The following is a 20,076-nucleotide window of genomic DNA, read 5'->3' on the forward strand; positions in this document are numbered from 1 at the left end:
ATATTTTAGCCACTTAAAGATATATATTTCCCAGATTGATACCTTAAGAGGAAACTATTTGCACATAAAAAGAAAGATACATCTGCAAATATTTCTTCTCAAGCACACTGATACAATATTTCATTTGAAATTTGTGAGCATTTTATATGTCAAATTTTTCTTCATATGAAGGCTTAAGATAACTCTTGAAGCATATAGTTGTTTGCTAAGAGGAAAAAAAAAGGTAAAAGAACAAAGCTATATAAAAAAACTCATCACCATGGTAACTAAACACAGGCTAATTTTATAACCAAATCTTATCGGGAGGGCAGAACATATTGTTACCTCTGTATCGCCTAATCAAACACTCAAAAAATTTCAGACAATAAATGATAATTTCTCCATAACAAATAACCACCTGAATACCGAATTCTAAAAATGTCATGAAAAAAAGTAACTTCAAATACGTTTATATGACATCCTCAAACATTTTTAGACAACCACTTATGTTTTAAAGCCTTCACAGGCTATTTGTGAAGAGGGAAAAAATGTGAAGTTAGTGATTACCTTACTTCCAAATAACAATGTAACGTCTGAAGGCAAACTACCTGTGCTATATAAAACATTCCCCCCAAACTGTTTATAAAGGACCAAAATTGTACTCAGTGTTTTTCACTAAGAAAAAAGGAACAAGTATGTTTGATTTGCAGGACTGCATTGCAAGTGGTTAGTTTTTCACCTCACCTACATACCACCAAGTCATACTGGATGTGAACGTCTTAAAATGCCACAGAGTGCAGATGTCTCAGCCAGATCAGTAAAGGGGGGGGAAAGATACTTCAGACTAATTACTACCAACAGGCAAGAAAGAGATGCTAGATTAATTTCTGTGTCCATTTAGGATTTGACCTTTTAGCTGAAGCTACCAACAAAGGCTTCCATTTAATGGCAATTTGATGGCAGTTTCTGTGACATGCCCATCTGTCTATGGCCTTCCACTACTTGCCCTTTCCTGGAAACTGAATACTGAATATTAGGACCTGAATTGTGCTGAGTAACGCATTTTCATGAGTTACTCACCACCTATACAGCACTCACAGAAAGCCTGGGCTTCACTACTTCACTGTAATACATTGCATCAAAGCAGTCATGTGCACTATAACAATTTCCCAACAAAAATACATGAGTTTGGTGCTCATCACTTCATGGCACACTGAAAATGTGATTTCTTTTAGCAAAGAAAACTACTAGGTATTATCTAATATGGAGTCTTTTTTTTTTTTTAGTTCTGGTACTGACCTATTACTAATGAATAGATATATTTTTTTTCTTATGGTCCCAAGAGGCATAATATAACTGGAGTAAGTTCTTACATCTTATAACAAATATGTAATATTTAAAATGCCTTAAAAAAAAAAAAGAAAGAAAGAAAGAAAGACATTTTTCAATAGTACTGAATGCAAGTTTTTTTTTTTTTTTCTTTCAGCACTTCCTATCAACCAGCTAATTATACATATGTTTTGTCATATATTGATCCCTTTTCCTCAGGTTCATTGTAGATTTGTCTTCATTTTAACCTCATGCAAACAAAGATGTTTCTTCTTATGTGGTCAGATACCACTTCCACTTACCAATAAATATTTCAGTATTTCATATTAAGTATTCATTGGAGTAGGAAACAAAATGATTGTGCTTTGCTTCCTTAGTGGGTGCCTTAACTGCTAGTCTATACAGCCCCAGTCTGTTCTGGTTTCTGTCTTTCACCCAATGAATATTTAAGTGGTATATACAAAGTGGATTTATTACAAGACAATAAAGCTTAGAGACTAGTAGAAAAATCTCCTACTTCCTTAATCTTAAATCAATGGTCTCTACAAGTGAGAGGGGAGGGAAGACATACACTTAATCAAGTTATGTGACATCTAAGTATGTACCAGAACCTTGCTCCTCGAAGAGCAAATGTCTGGTTTGTCAATTCTGTCAGTACTTATATAAAAGATAGGAACTAAGTAACTTGATGCTACCAGAATTTAGGCAGTGATGAGTGGAGTCAGCTTCAGTGATTGCAAGTCTAATGGATATTCTGTGAACATTAGCAGGAGCTAAATGTTCTACTGAGGCACTTAAAGGAGCATATGAGTGCATCTTCTTTTTGATGTATCCACAACAGGGTATCTTGATTCAACAGGATTTATTTGATTGCTGCAGAGACAGCAAATAGATTTCTGCCTTAACAATCCTCAGTATAAAAGTGATCCTCAGGAACTCTGTAGAATTAATTTTCACATTTCACTCATTCTTTTATGGATGATTTCCAATTCCAGATGAAGTGCAACTGGGTGAGAGCTAAGAAAATATTTTGAAGAAAATGTTCTGAGCTCTTGAATGGAAAATAATTTTCTCCAGTTTTAATTATTTTTAATTTTGATGGCAAAATAATATCAGTCGAAGCATGTTAAGACTTAAAAATAATTTAATCGGAATGTGTTATCATAATTCAAGTTCATGCTATCCATGAAACAAGACCAGCATAATCTGACTACAATAGGAAATTATTTTAGCATAGCATTTCAAAGTATCTGTTATGGTCTCCAAGAAGCAGTAAATACCTCGAAGCAGGTTAAAAACTACCAAGTATGTGATAAGGAGCAGTATGAGAAGGAGATGGTGAGACAGGTGAAGCAGCTTGGTTTAATGAGCTCAGACTCCTGGGACAGTGGGTGTGCCTATGGAATTACCATAGTACACTGTGTACTATGTACACTAGTAATAAAACGGACAAAAGACAGCCTCAGACAGAGCTTACTCACTGAGTAAAAAAGCTCCATTAAAAATTGACCTTTTTCCTGACTGAACGACATAGGAATCAAGAATATGCATTCCAAATGTAGCTATTTGTCATTCTAATGCTATTGTTTTCTGAGGAAAGGGAAGAAAAAACAGCATGAAGTAACTTTTCTCCCTGGAAACCAAAAGAACTGGGTCTGAAAAAGAAGTTGCAGGTCAAAGTAAGTGCCAGAGAAGAGCAAAAGAGGTGGCTGTTGGGCAGACTCAGTTCTCAGTTGCTGCAAAAGGAAAAGATTAAATGGTGTCTCATCAACTCAGAGCACCCATGCCTCGAATACCTGATTAACCTGGCTGGAACAAAAAGCATCCAGAAAGAGGAATGATGGGGAAGAAGTCTTGCAGAAAGGAACTAAATATTGTACTATTTGTTCTTTCCTTTCTTGGACACAGTGGCAAGCTTTCCCTTACTCTCCACACTCAGGTAAAAGAAAAAAAAAATGTTTGGTGTGCTGTGAATTTTTCTATTCCTGTCAAAGACAGGAAGGGCTCTCTTGGACCTACACCTATAAGGTTACTACTGCACCTTACGCCTAGCTGCAAGGACGTGTCTCCTTTTCACTTCTTTTAGACCACTGTATACATTTTAATTTCCAATATTCTACTTCTGCAGCAGATTATTTCTGCTGTTTTAGACTAATGACACATTACTTGAATCATAAAGTTAGCGCAGCAATTGATCTATCCCTACAAATAATTCAAAGAAACAGAGGGAGTAGCCATCTTCTAAAACATTCAGCCAAGTAAGGTCTTAATTTACTGCTGTTGGTTAAGTTCTGTACTTGGGATTCAAAACTAAATTATTGCTTTGTTTAACTCAAAGCCTAAAAGCCATGTAAAGCTTCCTGAAAAAAAAAAAAAAATCAGTTTTCATAGAGCCAAAAGTTCTTTATCATTCTTTTTTCCACTCAGGTATCATACTGTAGTAGAACACTTTTCTTAGTTGTACATATAAAGAAAATTTATATTTTGATTTTTCAAAATCTACCTAATCGAAAGGAACTTTCTTTGTGGTACCTTCTTCATCTGGACTATCCAAGAATTCCTACAAGTGTAGATACATGCAAACTTTTTTTTCTTTTTTTTTTTTTTTGAATGTCAATAAATGAAACACAAGACGAAAAAAACAGGGATATGAAGGAGGAATTAAGATGCAAGATAAAATGTCGTGCAAATTCTTCAAATCTTATTTTTTGTACTTGTGAATGGGAGTAACTCGTACAAGCAGTGCAGTTAATACAGGACTTTATGCTGATGAGTCTTGGAGGCAAAACAGAAAACATTTGAAGGTTGATATAGCTTATGATGGTGGGGGTATTCATCTTCCTTGGGATAGCTTGTGTTGTGTGCCAGGGCTTGACTCTTCCTTTTAATTACTTGCTGACCGAGTGAACAAAACACATTGGTCACACATCCAAGTCTTGCGGCTTGTGATTTACTCCGCTTTGGAGCACCGTGCTAGGCCATTAGACAAATCATCCATAGCAGTTTCTAAGACTGTGAGTCAATGATTTGGATTACTGCCAATTCAGAAAAGTCCTAAACTTGTGTGTGCTAAAACTAGCTGTTAGAAGTTGTTCAGTGGAGCTCCTGAATTTTCTAAAATTGTCAGGACGACAACTGACAGGTCCCATTTCATTTAAAATGATCTTTGGTTCTCTTTCTGAAAATAATAATAAAATAAATCACACTTTATAAATATCTAATTGCAAAACCATTATAAGAAATATTTGTCACTTAAAAGGCATCTCCATTCTCATAACAGAAGTCACCATCTTTACTTGAAAGCAAGGTCATCTGCAACTCTAAATGTTAAAAACAACCAATGAATCATAATTTAAGTCTTTAGAGTTGTCGTATTGAAGTGTGTTTTTTTTTCAATTTGTTTATTATTTTTTTAATGAGTTTAACTTTCTGTACGTACCCAAATTAAAAATCTGATTTCTCCAAGTACAGAATATCTTGTTGCTCCCACAGGAGTTAGAGGAGCTGATTGGTTCTGCATGTACACATACTGAGAGGGATCCCTCACTCTGAGCCAGCCAAATGAAAACAAAACAAGAAAAAGTGTATATTGTCACCAGGAACTGATGAAATAAACACACTGACCTCTACCGATACGTATTTTGAATGCCACCATGATGCTCTGACCTCACGTACAGTAACTCTGAACCTTCTAGGCTGTGTCTCCCCTGTGCTTATGCTGCCTGGGTGAGTACATGCAGTGTTTCCATTCAGGACACACAGGACTTGATACTTATGCAATTCCTTAAATGGGTAGCTTTGAACAGCACAGGGAATTCTTCAGGATTAAAAATACAATTAAAGAAGACATATTTTGTAGAAGAGAATATTACAGAGATTCTTTTGTTCCTCAGGAAAAAAAAAAAAAAAAATCTTTCTCAGGCCTCCTAAGGGGGAAAAAGTTTTAAAAAAGTGTAGGAGTCAGATTAGATATGGGGAAGAGAACTTTAAAAAGAAAGAAGATTTTTTTTCCTGTGATCAAGTGAACATTTAACTTTTCACATAGAAAAGTTACTGTCGAAAATTACTGTTCAAAGCCAGGCAGCTGAGTATTGTATTGGAATTTACAAGCATTGTGTGTCCAGAATTGGAACAGCTGAGAAATAAGCAATTGTCTTCCTAAATACACAGCTAACTGAATATACAATTGTCATACCACAATTATTTCAACTTCAATTCTTGCTAGCCTCACATGTCTAATTTTATTTCTCAGTACAGACTTTGAGGAAGGATTGTGGAAATCTATGGCTAGAGCTATAAACTCAAACATACTGCTGACTGATTTGATAGCCACAGATTCTCCAAATCAGACATTACTAAAAAGTGGAAGTTATTTTCTTTTATATAGGTGGTTTACTCAGATGCAGTGAAGTGAGATGCCAGTCACTTCAGACAAAGAATATTGAATATTCATGAACTTCTAAAAAAGAAATTCTGAAGGAGAAAACAGCCAGGGAATTTCTAAAATTTTTAAGTAAATGCATAACAAATTTCTTCCTTGTTAATCATCACTTTTTTGGCTTCTTTGATTGCTATTGGAGAAGGGAAGGAGACAGCTAATTTAGACATACCTACACGAGTTACTAAGACTATAAAAGGAAATCTTGGATTATTTCATGTGGCTTGGTTACTGTGAGTGCTCAAATAGGCTTTTGAGAAGAAAAATGATGAATTCATTGCATACAGATCACTTATTTCACTAAAAATAAATTAAAAAAAAATCCAAAACTTTGAAAATCTCAAGCAGTATTTAGTATAAATAAATAAATAAATAAATAAATAAAAAGTTGATACTCTTCCTAAAATTTAGAAGTTCTGAAACAATAACAGAGATATGAAGTATGACTGAAGGCCCAACCTGTGATTAAAAAAACAAACAAACAAACAAAAAAAAACACACAAAACCATGGTATTTTTTTTCTTTTACTATTTTCTTTTACTATTGGTAGGTGGTAGTTTAGATTGAAACTATGCTTTAAATATGAAATCATGCAATGGGGAGAATTCTGTAAATCAGTATTCAGGTAGTGTTTGTCAGCATGACCATGGTCCTCTCACATGTAGCTATGTAAAGGAGATGTCACAAATTCATTTTTCCAGAGCACCATATTTTTTGTATTATTTCCCTTAAATACCTGAAAAAAATGTGTTACTAAAACCTTAAGCTAAAGCCTAAGATAAGCTACAACAAAGGAGGTAAACAAAGAAAAAGTATTTAAATAACAAATATGTCATTCACTTAATAGTAACCAAGTTCAAATGAGCTTTGACTTAATTTCTGCCTGAAAATCATAAAAGCCCCTGCGCTGCAAGACTGAGCAATAGAGGAGCAGAAGCCATTTGGCTATACTACTGGAATACTAAGAGATGTAGATCATGACTGGATTCCATTATTGCTGACATTTCACAAACCCATTAAAAGAGAGAGGTCTTAGTCCTAGCACTTACAGTCAACTACTAACTAAATCTAATTACAGGTGAAGAGTAAAAATTTAGAGTGAGATGAGGATGGGAAGGCTGGGGATGCATTTGAGCTGTAATGTGTTTATAACAGCTAAAGTATAGAGGAATACATATATATGCTTGTGTAAGTGTATATATACACACATACAAGCAGAAGGGCATGTGTCATGTGCATTTGACAGTTATCTGTGGGTTCCTCACTTACCTCCCCATAGTCACTAACAAAGGATTGACATTGAGAGCATGAAAACTTAAGCACCCAGTGAGACCATTCATCTCAAGCAGAGGAAAAACGTGGGACTGAGCAGATGATGAACCAACCCCAAAATGAGAACTGACAGAGAATATGAGCACAGAAAAGAAAGGAGGAGTTTTCAAGAGCTTTTCTGCTTAGCAGAAAATAGTGAGATATGAAAATAATGTAGTCATTTTCTCCGAAATAGGCTTGTGGGCTATAGCAATTGCTTACTGATTTTCATGGGATGGGTGAGGTAGAAAGGGACTTCTGGAAGTCATCTGGTCCAACGCCCCCTGCTCAAGCTTGGTCACCTGCACCTGGTTGCTCAAGACTATGTCCAGACAGTTTTTGACTACCTCCAGGAGGCAGACTGCACAACCTCCCTGGGCAATATGTGCCAGTGCTCTGTCACCTCCACAGTAGTGCTCCTTGATGTTCAGAGAGAAGCTCCTGAGCCCTGAGCCTCCTCTTCTCCAGGCTGAACAGTGCCAGCTCTCTCAGCCTTTCCTCATATGAAAGATGCTCTGGTCCCTTCATAATCTTCACAGCCTTTCAGCCATGTGATCCCTTCAGTCAGTACTGTTTATTTTTAAATTTTGCCATACTCTTCCAAAATCTGGGATTTTTTTTTTCTTTCTTCTTTTGGAAAACTGAAGTTTTTTGGCAAGTGAAGTTGTTATGCTATTTTCCAGTTATACAGTCAAGGAAAACTATCTTATATTACAGATGTTCTGAAGCTTTGTTGTCTTATGATATAAAATGTCCCTTCCCAAACTGATTTGAAATAGGCTATGAAACACAATTATTTCACAGTCTTCCTTCTCAAAGCCCTGGCAATAAACCTGTGTACATATATGAGCTCAAGCATGTCTTATTTCCGAGTTCTGTGAGGAGGAGCTGGGGCTTAGTTTTGTACCCAGAAACTAGAACAGAAACAGCTGATGGGAGCTGCATATAATTTGCAGCAGATTCCCACATGAGCTCTGCGTCAAATAATGTTGCATGACATTTTAAGATTATTGTGAATCTCTGAATCAGACCAGAGCCTTCAGGAAAAGAACTGAGACCCAGAAGATAGAAAATTCAGGCTTATTTTCTCCTCCCACACTGATAATTTTGTATTGTCATTACCACTTTTTTAAAAGCAATGAGGCCAGCCTGTTGTTCCAAGTCTTCAGTCGATATTTTCTGGAAACAAAACATTGTTTTGCTACATATTTAAATAAAATTGAATTCCAAGAAAAACTGAAAGACTCTTAAAATTATTCTGCTGCTCATGAATTCCTATGGAAACAGGGTTTAAGTTCTGAGCATGTTTGACAGTTTTTCACTATTTCACCTAAGAGCACAAAAATTTTAGCTGTAACACCCATTCAAACAAAGCAAATAATACTAGCATACAGAGTGAATATTCATAGACAAAAAAAAAAAGGTTTAATGAGAATGTTATTAGTCATTTTTCATAAATACTTCAAAAGGCTCAAGGAACAGAACTTATAAAGAAAGTGCTGTTTATACGCTATGGCTTTGATACAAACAGTTGGGTCTACACTTGAGGTTATAAAATTTCAACACAAACAGAAGGAAGTATGACAACTACTGTTTTTCATCCTTTATAGCTTCAATAACTCAGAATAAAGGGTTAAATCAATCTGCTACATCCAGCGGCAGTTGAGACGATAGGATGGTCAGGCTGTCATAGTAAAATAGGCTGCAAGTATTTAATTTCTGCATTGTTGATTCTGACCCTCCAGCAAATGATGCTCTGAAATGAGTGTGCCAGGAGCTGCAACAAAAAGATGCAGGCATTCATCTGCTTCCTTACAAACTAGTAGAATTTTTAACATTGCAACTTTCCTGTTATCAAAAGCTTTATATTCCAGATGCAAAAGAGCTTTAAATTGTGATAATTGAACATTCAATCAAACATTTACATGGGATTGAACTGCATGCTTCAGCTCCTTGTAAAGCCAATAGGGCCTACTTAAGAATGGGACACACAGCAGCTTGTTTTCTGATGAGGGTCAAGGATGCCATACTTGGGCATCCGTAAGAAAACTCAGGGTGCCTGTGGGAAGCGTTTTCTGGACCTGATGCACTTTAATTAAGACACACAAAAAATATTTTAGCTATATACGACCTGGGGCAAAAGAGAAAGTATACACAGCAGCATCATAAAGAAATAAATTAATTCAGGCAGGATACAGCATACAAGGGGTCAGCTCTTTCCTTCGAGGGCTTTCAGCAACATACCACTTCCTCGGCAGTTGTCTAAATCCAGCATTACAGCATAACTGACCAGGGCTGAAGGGAAAAGCATTTTTCATCCCTCCTGCCAGCTGTAAGTCACCACACAGCAAAACATTAGATACAGAAAGCTAACAGAACAGCTAAAGGGCACTTTTGAGCCTTATGGATTCTTGGAATCTGATCCTAGAGAGGTTCAGAACAGGTCAAATATCAACTGTTTCATCCCAAGGTGAAACAGCCAAGGGATGTTTTATTGCCAGCTCAAATTTTATCACACAGTCATTGCAAGTTATGTCTTACTGCACAGGCAATGTATGTATGTATGGCCAATATGTTTGCACCAACACCAGTTTCTTTTGGTCTTTCACAGGTATCAGACTTCTCAGAAATGAATACAAATTTCTCTGTCCTGGTTTTGACTGGGATAGAGTTAATTTTCTTCATTACAGGCTCATATCATTCTGTGTTTTGGATTTTATCTCAACCTTTATCTCAACCCAGTTCTGTCCCCCATTTCACTGTGGGGGGAGTAAGCGAGTGGCTGTGATGCTTGCTGGAGTTAAACCACAACATCACAATAAATCTATTGTACAAGGACAAGAGCTGCAAATGGATCACAACTCCAGTTTGAATCTGGAGTGCATTTCTGAAGCACATTTCTTGGTCACCCCACTCACTGTGCCTTGGTTCATACTGCAAAGGATTCTAAGCATGTACAAACTGAGATGAACAAAACAAAGCAAGAAGTTGCACACAGAGCTAACCTATGGAGCTTCAACCACAAATGTGCATTCAGTCCAAAGGTCCAGACCTAATTCAAAGAGACACTTCAAAATACAGGTTGTGTAGACACAAGGGTCTTCACACCAAGGGCTTTTTTCCATAGATCTACTCTTAATTGCAGCAAAGTACCCACTAATATAGTTGGTCAAAAGAGAAGGACTCAGTCCTGTAGTTCATAAATAAATATTAAAACAGATAGTTCGTAGGGGCACTACAAAGAGAGACAAGTGCAAGTCCCTCCTTCAGTAACTATTTATTTTAATGGAGTAGAACAACTTTGGATTAGCAGAGGCTGAAACAGGCTTAGACTGCCACCAGCCTGAAAGATAGAACCCACAACTGGGATATCTGAAGACAATGCTATTGTTTAGATAGGAACAAAAGCAAATCCAAAAATAAATCTTCCAGGTGAGTACTTCACCTACAGTCATACCCAATCTACATTCCTACATGTCTCTTTTGCCAATTACTATTACTCATTATAAAATAGTAGAGCAGGTAATAATAACCTTCCTCCATCTAGGCTGTAAACCAACCAAATACCATATGGCTGTATTGGACTGGCATTGAATCCAAGCCAATAAAACAGTGAGGTGAAAAGAAAGTGAAAAGATAAATAATGTGAGAATTCTGGATGGAAATTGAGAGAAAAGACAAGGCCCCAGTGAACCACTGGATATTGAGATGTTTTGGAAAGCATCACTATAGACATATGTTTTTGCCTCCTTCCCTGGGCTTTCAGGATCCTGCACTAGACATACATTTAGTCTGACCCACTACAGCTATTCTTGTTACCTATTTCTGTATATTAGAACTGACAGATATCAGGGCCTCGAAAAGAGGAAATTCCAGAGAAGCTGGAAAAGGTCATTATCTGCCGCTCACCGGAGTACAACAAAAAGTCAAAAATCATGAAATAGCTTTAATTCAATTCCCAAGGGAAAGACTGGAACATAAGGAAACTTATGTGTTAGCAACACAAAGACAGCTGTATTTCTTTGTGAACTTGTGAAAAAGTCATCAAATCAACTGCATTTTCTTCTACAGTGTTTTCCACTTTTTTTTTTCTTTTCATTTTCCTCTATGTTCTGAGGATAACATTTTATGGCAATCTTTAACTGAATAGCTCTTGTTACCCGTGCTTCAATGTGAAAACAGGAACACAAATGCTCTTTAAAAGGGGAATGGGGAGGGAGGGTGAACGTATATCACTTAAGTGCAGCTTATTATCACATTTTGATTTTCTCTAAACTACTTGCTTACCTTCAGAAACTCTGTTTCAAATCAGCCTGTTTCCATTATTGATTTCATATCACTGGAATCAATTTTCAGCTTTTCTGATATCTTTTTTTTTTTTGCCCCACTTTATCTTAATCACTGAGTAATCACCAGCAGTGGATATTCAGTCTTGTTTTTTCTTCTTAAAAAGATAACATCAGCTGAAGTCAGGGGTGTAATTTTTTGCTCCTTGACACTATTTTAAAAAACTGTGACAGTTTTGTCACACAAACCATTATAAAGGGGAATTAGCTTCTGATGGGCCATTTCTATCTATAGTGTGAATTCAGTGTCTCTATGCACCTGGAACGTCTGATAACTACAACTAATTTACAGGCAACATCAACATGGAAATACCATCACACTACAGATATACTCTAAACAAACAAACAAACAAAACTATACAATCTCCATTTCACTTACTCTCCCCTGTGGAAAGCGACAGACTAACAGAAAATCTTGAGGAGCAAAAGTATTGTCCACTACTACAATACAGATGTTAAACAGAGAGTCAAGGGCTCTAACATGTACTCGTTAGCATAAGTGCAAGCCTTCCTACGACAGCTTAAGCGTTTGGAAGAATAATGCAGGATCTTACAGCTCCTTGACACAGTATAGGCAGACATTTAATTTCCTTCAAACAGATGCTTAAGAACAGGGTATAGATCTCTTGTGATAGACTCCGTAACTTTCCTAAACAATGAGTTCCAGTACTTCACTGTTCTTGCTATTAGAATGGGTTTCCCAGAAGTTCAGCCAGCCTGTCCTGGTAAGTCATATTTTAACACCTAGTCTTTCCTGTTACTCTCCTGGGAGTTTTCTCACATTTGCTTATTTGTTTCTGAAACGTAGTACGCAAAGCAGTAAGAAGTAAGGCAGGTAAGGCCTTAATATTGCTAAGTGGAACAGTAATTTCACATTTTTTGCAAGTCTACTATACTTTTATCCATGCAGAAGGAGCGGCTGAGGTCCCTTGGTTTGTTCAGCCCAGAGCAGAGCAGGCTGAGGGGAGGCCTCATGGCGGCCTGCAGCTCCCTCACGAGGGGAGCGGAGGGGCAGGCGCTGAGCTCTGCTCTCTGGGGACAGCGACAGGACCCGAGGGAACGGCATGGAGCTGGGACAGGGGAGGGTCAGGCTGGGTGTGAGGAAAAGGTTCTGCACCCAGAGGGTGTTCGGGCACTGGGACAGGCTCCCCAGGGCAGTGGTCATGGCACCGAGCCTGACGGAGTTGAAGAGGCATTTGGACAACACTCTCAGACACATGGTCTGAGTGGAGCCAGGAGCTGGACTCAATGATCCTTGTGGGCCCCTTCCATCCCAGGATATTTTATGATCCTATGAAGTTGTTAAGGGAATTAAAAATATAGTGGCCACAAGCTCTACTTATTTAGCTGGTAATGCACAGTACTTTCCAGAGCCTTCCCTAAATTACAACCAGTAGCCACTTGTTCTTCACATTGGCTTTCCGCCTGACCACAACACCCATTCCTACCATTTGTCAGAGCATTTTAAATTTTATTCTTTCATTCTATAGTGCTTGCACTCCTCCCCAGACTTTAACTATTTGCAAGTTTATTAAATCTATTCTCCGTTCTCTCATCCAGGTCCATAATGATACTATTGTAGAATGTCACCAAGACTGTCAAAATGCTTTCCAAAGCCAGAGCTTTCTGCTCTGCCCACAACGCCCATACTTTCTCAGGGTAGAAAATTGAACCAGTCTGCAAGACAGGTTTTCAGTAAATCTCTATCAACTATTACTTATCTCCTGGCAAGCCTCCAGGTAATTACAAATTATTCTAGTATGTATCTTGGAGAAGCAATGAAGCTGACTGTGTTAGATTTTTCTATTACTTCGAGATCTCCGTGTGAAACAAACACTAGATTTGCTCTTTTTTCCCCCCATGTTCCAACATGTCATAATTGAATTTCCCAAAACAACTTAGAGGCTCTGAGATTTCATCAGCCAGTTGCTTTTTCTTCAAGGGGGCAAGGGGTGGGAGGGAGGATGGTGTTCTATTTTAGGATCAAGTCCAACAGGCTTAACCCATTTTAAAGTATCATACTGAAGTACCCTCTTAATCTTTTCCAACATTTTTCAAGGTAATATTTTATCATTTTATGTACAGATTAGGTCTTTCAGACACCAGCCCACAACAGTCAGCCATCCAACCTTTTCAGTAAGCATTGGTACAATAAAAAGGCAATGATCTTGATGATCTTACTCAGGCATGTTAATTACCTTTCCTGCTCTGAGTAGCAGAGAAGTCCCTCCCTGTTTTCTTACTGATGTTTACAAGATTTACCTTTTACTGAAATTGAAGTCTCTCCTTTCTGCACGTCATTCTGTGTCTCACTTTAGCCTTCAACTTGTGCATTACACATTCGTTTTATGCACTCCAGTAGCTAACTGGATTTCCTCTTCTGTGTTTAAGGACATAAAAAGGACAGACCAAAGTACAGTCGCAAGAAAAAAGGTCCACATTTTTCCTGTACTATATGTTTTTTCCCCACTGGGAATACTTTGCTAAAAATAAATGCAACTTGTTCTGTTAAGACACTTGCAAGCTGTTTGGCAATACTCTTATTAGCCTTTTTTCTTTATCCTGCAACATTTTAGAAAAGAGAAAAAGTGCAGAAATATGAAACTAAACTAGAAACTCAGCCAAAAAATCCAGGGGTTAATAGAGACTGCAGTGCTTATCCTTTTAATCATGAAATGATGTTTTTTTGTCCTGTTTTCAACACTATAGTTGAACAAAAACAGACAAAGTCAAAAGCATCCACAGAACGGTAGTAAGAATAAAAGGAGGTTCAAAAAAAAAACCTGACCGTTCTACACAGCAAGACTCTAGAAAAAATCTTTTCTAAAATTAAGAAAAAATAAAAGTAAGGAAGCAGGGAAAAGAAAGAAATCATGGTAACAGTCTTACGATACAAACAAGGATCACTAAAGGAACAGTGAACTATTTTCTGTACCCCTAGCATGAACAAAAAGATGCCAACTTCATTCACAGTAGAGCACTTTGTTAGGTATATCTGAAAGGATAACAGCCATTGAGATAGACTATCTAGAGCTCTCTCTGAATTGATTCAAAACCACTAATGGATATGATACAATACTGCACAAATGCCTATATAGTAGTATAAGATGTCCCAACTAGTCTACATGACCATCAGATTTCTTCCAGTCCTGCTTTTCCTGCTGGATTTCTTGCAGCCTGAAACATACCCTTGCAGAAATAATGTAAACTGACTATTTTTGTGTATCTAAGACACCACTGGTCTCAGAAAAAAGTTGAAGTCCTTAAAGAACTGGTTTTCAAACTGAAGTATTTTCACTTATTTTTCATTTTTATGTAGTATTTCATCTATTACACCTCATTGCTTAATTTTTTTCACCTGCAAAATTACATACCCATACTTTTGCTAGACACAGCGGTTAAACTTTGTATGAAGATAGCTATGCAGAATTTTGACAGGTTTGGCTTTATGATGTTGCCTCTGTTTTCTTCAGATGAAGCCAATTCCCAGGATGAGGCAGGGAATTCCCAGAAGAGCTGGTAAGTAGCCCCTTTAAAACTCCTCTGTAAAACAGCTACCATCGTGGAATGAGCTCAGCCATTACACACCATTACCTGCATGTAGCACGTACCCTAGGATTTGCTGATCCTTCATGGGCCTGGCTTACTCCAAAGCTAGCTGTAAACCCACCTGCTCAGGCAATGAAAATGGACTCCCTTCTTACAGAACAGAAAGCTGACGGAAAGCTGTCTTGTCTCTTTCTGACCAGCTCCTCAGGGACCCTCCTGAAGCATGCATGTACTGCAACACCTCACCACAGTCCAAGAGCTCTTTTGTAGCTACCTGTCAAAAAGTTTGGCTTCTCTCCCTGTCGGCATCAGCTCTTCCCCAGCCCATGCATGTCTGCCGCCCTTTGGGTATTCAGGCCATGTGCAAGGGAGCAGGGCATTGCAAAGGTGTCCTGGAGATCTGCTGCATTCTTGCATGAAAAATATCATGTTATCAACTTGCTTGGTAAAGTACATCTAATTTAAGCTACAGCACAACATTCCAAAAAATTCTTTAAAAAAATATATAATCTCTATACTGCCAGTTCAGCCCACTGAAGCAGGTAAGATTAATGCGTGGTAAGAGCTAGAAGCAGAACAGGGGAAGGGATGAGAAAAGGAGGAGCCCTGGGAAACCAGACTTCCCTAGGCCACAGCTCCACAGCAGCCTAAGACTAAGCAGAAAGGTCTCCCTTAGCCAAATAAGTGTCCTCCAAAGTGGCTAGGAGGGCATCACATCCACCTTGATATCCAAGTCTGCAGCCCTGACGAGGGACCTTCTTCATCTCTGGTAGAGCACATCAATTCTTACAAGTGTCCTTCTGGAGTCTCCCAAAGGATGGACAATCTTTCTTCCAAAGACTTCCAGCGTGATCCTATGAACAACTTGCTGGCTGCCCCGAGAAGGGCAGCCATGCCCCTTCCCCAGCTCTTTTCCTCCACCAAGTCGTGCAGTCCTTCCCCTCCCCTTGCACCTCCTGCACACTGCTTTTTTATTTAAAACTATTACAGTAGCAGACTAACTCAGCGCACAAACAGATAAGGTAACACTAGATGAAGAAGGAATATGCAGAGAAGGGCAGAAAAAATGGATCAGAATTACCCCTTTTGGCAGCAAGCTGTTAGAGCAGTTCAGCATGATGCAGTTCCATCCTCATCCTATTTCTTCCTTACTCAAGGGAAATGTTATTGTTCTTAATTCAAATAGGCACTGCTTCACTTCCTTAGATATATTTTTGTACCTCTCTTGCTAAAAAAAAATCTGCTTCAAGAAGGAGAATACTCTCCCTGTTTTTGATGACTTTCACTTCTGATAAGTCAAAGCATGCTTAAATGCAAAATAATTTACATTAGTCTTTATATATTACATCAACCCATATATTAATAAAACATGGAAGTGTCTGCATTATGACACTTAACATTCCTATCTCTTGGCTGAGATGAGCTGTAACAAAACAGTCGTTTCACCACTTTGGGGCAACAGTTTCCACTCCAGGAAGCTTTTAAAATCAGATTCACACCACAGTAGAAAAGCATTTTTCATAACCAAGAGCTAATCATATGAACATACAAGATGCAAACAACAGGAGTCATTACTAGCTCTTCTGAGAGTAACACAATGGCAAACAGCTAAACGTGCTTTACGAACAATTAAGAACTACATATAGCTTGCTAGGGCTGGGGAACTCCAGAGATACCGTGCTAACCCCCCTCCGGAGCACATCGGACAGTTTTTCCTCCTTCACATTGATGACAGTCACTGTAGGTGTCTACTGAGCAGGATTCTCTCCAGAACAGCGGGAACAAGAGATAGCTGAATCCATTACACCATGGAGAATAGCTCTCATCCTGCATGCCATTCAATAGTCAAGTCCAACACGCAAAGTTTTATGACTGCAATTGCTCACACAGGAGCAGTACAGATTTGGGAGTACTGGCATATTTCAAAAAATAATGATGCTGTATGAGCTGTGATGAAATTTTCTTTTTTTTTTATTTCCCATACATCTGCCAACTAGTAGCATAATCTTTGCAGTTGAAAAAAAATGAAGCTTTGCAAAATAATCACTAAGAACAGTTCTGGGAAGTGTCCAAACAATACATCCATGTCAGAAGGCAACAACAGGACACTAGGTACATCGCAAGTGTACTTTTATTCTCGAGATGATCATGATTTAGGTGAACTCAGCCAGGCAACCAGATTAATTAAATGCAATTCAGACAGTACTCGAGGATACATTTTGCAACGTTTTTATACAAAATGGAGTAGATTCCTCAAAGCACTTTGAGATCAGTTGCCCATGGAACTGGATTATAATCCTGAAAAGGCAGTTTTAAGTAAATTGTAAAACAAATTTTACAAATTTGCCTAAAAAAATCATCCTTGGAGAACAATTAGTTCTATGTTTAACTTAAGACGAACACGTAAATTTATTTAAGGCCCTAGAGAAACAGATGGTGTAAGGTTAAAAGTAACACTATCAGGACTGATATGCTAGTATTTTTAAGAGATAACTTCATTCCAAGACCATCCCCATCATATCAGATGAGACTGTTGCTGCTACAAAGATTTGTGCAGGCACTAGCCTAAGAGAGGACGCTAATATGGAAACATTTCTATTCAAAGTATATTCCTTAAGACAAATCCATGTACGTGGAGAACAGCCCTTCTCCACATTAATCATCAAGCCCCACCATAGGTTTGCCAAGCCTGAATGACGTACTTGTCGCTCTGTCTTTGGCAGGAGACCTGGAAGCCTCACTGAGAACTGCGAAGACACATCCAGCAAGCCTGTCAAAACAGGGGCTGTTCGCACATAGCTAAGAGGATGAGACAACCATCCTCACATGACTTCTGCAGGCTGCATCGGAAATCTGTGGAAGCAGTTGAAAGGCATTAAAGCAGCTCTCCGCTCCACTGTAGGAGGATGCCATCTTTTCGGGATGCTGATCTGAAGCTCCTTCTAAAGCAAAAGTGGATGTGCTCCATCTCTGGAAGAAGGCAGCATTGCTGTTAGTGGGATGCAGGTTTCTACTGTTACCACCTATGGCTGGCACCGCTTGTCTGCTCAGCAAGTCTCGCACGCCAGCGCTGGTTCCACAAACATCACTTGGGCAGCACTGGCTCTACAGCTGGAAAAATCCTCCTTTCAGTGGGGTATCATGGCAGGATGAGGGTTGAACGAGTGCTCTTTTGCTCGACTGCATTACAATGCAGCTTTTTCTCAATGCTGTAGGATAGACCTCGCCATTCTGGTATACCTCCAAGGCCACAAATCTTACTTTGCTGCCAGCCAGGTGCACCACCCTCTGTAGGCAGAGCACCACGACTGCTCTTACTTTGCACACGCACTGTAGAGGATGGTTCTTTTGGTTCTCTCTTTGATATCAACAGATGTTTAGATATCCGCAACAGACCACATTCAACAGCAGGGGTAGAGAGTGCTCTCTCATGTGAGAGGATACTCCTCAGTTGTGAGGAGGATACTTTTCTCAGTGTGAAAGCCAAAGCTTATTCCATCCAAATTAAGGACAGTATCATGACCTACCAGTACTGGGCAGGTATTGCAGCCAGTAGGGAGTGGGTAGTTCCAGCTGCACTTCAGATTTAATACAATCAGATTTTAGGCACATCTGCAGAGCATCTCTCTGAATATACAAGCGATCTGAATTAGAGATATCTAGGATTGGACAGCTCAAGATTTGCTCAGACTGAGTTCTGCCCACATCTTCTCATCCATCTTTGTTATGAATACAAGGTAATTCAAGTGCCAGGTCTAAGAAAAACTATATTCAGCCCCAGCCCAGCTTTCACCAGACAAAGATCATTTCTCACCTACAAAAGGTGTAAAGTCATACCTCCAGGTAAGTGGTATATCTCTTGATGCCTATCTATTCAGGAAGGATCTGATTCCCATCCCACACTGAAAGCTTCTTTGTAGATCAAAAAACGGGAAGCAAAGCATGAACCATTAGGTCACATCTACCTCTAACACAGAAGTTCCTTTCTTAGCACTCTGGTTTTACATACACCATCCTTCAACGTTACCTGCCCCCACAAAGAGAAATCAACTAGAGTGAAGTAGCATCTATTAGGCATCAGATTATCTAAAACGTAGTACCATGTTGAGCTGTACAGCGCAAGCTGTAAGTTACTCTGTAGATGTAGCACGTGGGTGAGTCTTTTCCCCTAGCCTTTGTCTCATCGAGGAAAACTGGTTTTTCATCAACACCGTTTCCCTAGAGATGTCTGCATCTTCCCACATACTGTCAGGTAGCATCTGGATAGGCTTGAAATAGCACAGGGCTAGAAGTCATATCAAAAAAATACCTAAAAAAATAAGTGTTCTTTATCACTGTTTCCTACCACCATGTTCAAAGGGAGTTCAAGAAAGACACGATCCACCTTTTGAACAGCAATCTCTTCTGCATGCTATTCTACTGCCTATCAGAACTGGGGGCACAATGAGGGAGGCCTGAGAACTTCAACAATAAACATGTTAGTTGAGTATTAATTTATCAAGCACGTATTTTCAAAGATAGAAAAACATCTGACTTGTTCAACTCTTCATTAAAAAGATAAAATTTTAATTCCTCCATGAACTGGGAAGGAAAACAGTTTGTGTTTGAAGTACTTAGGGAAAATACAAAATCAAAGCAGCATATTCCAAATCACTTAAGATCTGAACTTGGAGGTTTTCAGCTGCACCCCTCATTTTTAAAAATCTGATCCTAAAATAATCCTGGTATCAGCAGGAAATAAGGACTCGGATTTGTACTGTTCTAACCTAAAAGTTTAGAGAACAAGTGCAACTCTGAGAAATTTAGGACTTAAACACTATCTTTAGATCAGACATTACATGCTAGAATTAAATGTTCCAGTCCCACAACATTCTTTCAAGCACTTAATACAATAATAAAGTAATAATAAAATCCATTTGCTGCCTTTTCGTGTTTTTTTTTTTTTGTTTTTTTTTTTTGAGGGGGGAAGGAATAAAATTATGATGGACATTCAAATTAATTTAATATAACCTGTGTATAAGTCCTTCTTGCTGTCCTGATTCTGAAGCAGTCTTGGTTGAAGCAATATATTTACAGGTTATGGGAGAATTTTCACACTCTGTATAGATCACAGCAACATAATGA

The sequence above is a fragment of the Cygnus atratus genome, chromosome 3 (genome assembly GCF_013377495.2).
Source record: "Cygnus atratus isolate AKBS03 ecotype Queensland, Australia chromosome 3, CAtr_DNAZoo_HiC_assembly, whole genome shotgun sequence".
NCBI lineage: Eukaryota > Metazoa > Chordata > Aves > Anseriformes > Anatidae > Cygnus > Cygnus atratus.